Source organism: Ciona intestinalis, unplaced genomic scaffold (genome assembly GCF_000224145.3).
Source record: "Ciona intestinalis unplaced genomic scaffold, KH HT000488.1, whole genome shotgun sequence".
Taxonomy (NCBI): Eukaryota; Metazoa; Chordata; class Ascidiacea; order Phlebobranchia; family Cionidae; genus Ciona; species Ciona intestinalis.
The window spans coordinates 1-1,289 of NW_004190809.1; positions in this window are offsets into that span (position 1 = coordinate 1).

Consider the following 1,289-nt stretch of genomic DNA (forward strand, 5'->3'; position numbering starts at 1 on the left):
TTTATCTATAACTGTTTCGCATGTGTAGCAATTGTGACGTTATCTCATACAATCGAATATCAAAAATTTAACTGCGGTCGTCTTTTTAACCATTTTTGCTACACACGGTGAGTAGATTTAACTCGATTATGACTTAATGATGTTTACTGAGATAAAGTTGGGTAGTATCACAAAAAATAACAAAGAACAAGGAACGTAATTCTAACGTGTTTTTTACATCCACGATGTAGCTAATAACGGACGCGTCAATGGACATTATGACGCAATTGACCGCATATAAATTGTTGTTACGTCGGAAAATAAGCTTCGCTGTCGTAACCCAATAACATGACAGCGTACGTGGTAATTTAAAAATTTAAATAAGTTTTTACAACGGGGGGGTTTTACAGTAAAAAGGGGGGGGTTGTAGCAAAAATTTTTTTGCGGCTTCGGCGCAAGTCAGAACCCCCCCCTTTCAACTCGTCTATTTGCGCCAGTGCATATAGAATAGAATGTGCATATACAATGTTGGGCTAATGGGTCAACTCTGGCCTAAATCTTAGGTCCCTTGGCGTGCCTCACTGTAGGACCTCACCCATATAGAATGTGCATATACGATGTTGGGGTGATGTGCCAACTCTGGTCTAAATCCCAGGTCCCATGGCGTGCCTCACTGTAGGACCTCATCCATATAGAATAGAATGTTCATATACAATGTTGGGGTAATGGGCCAACTCTGGCCTAAATCCCAGGTCCAATGGCTTTCTTCACTGTAGGAGCTCTCCCATATAGAATAGAACTCAAACCTTACCCTTTATTTTATACAACATAATAAACTTGTTACTAAATACTACCCGGTATACCAGTTATAAAATACATTCATTTTATATTCATAACAAGTACAGCAATATCTAAACCCCCTTTTCCCCCCAGTTTAGACATTGCATTGTATCGCCACTGGTCGTTGTTTGAGAGTTTGTGTCACTCGTTAAACACGGGGACAACGTTTAAGGTTTGGACGAACCTTGGAATGAAACGACTTCATCAGTTTCTTGCTGAGATGGGGATTCCCCTAACACAGTGCAAACAAAGGTGAGGCGGGGTAAGGATGTCTGCATGCACCTGTCGAGTTATAACATGGTTGTCTTCTTATACAACAGACACACATGGTGTATTCATACACCTCTTGTTCACTGTCGAGTTATAACATGGGTGTCTTCTTATACACCAGACACACATGGTGTATTCATACACCTCATGCTTACTATCGAGTTATAACATGGGTGTCTTCTTATACGCCAGACACACAT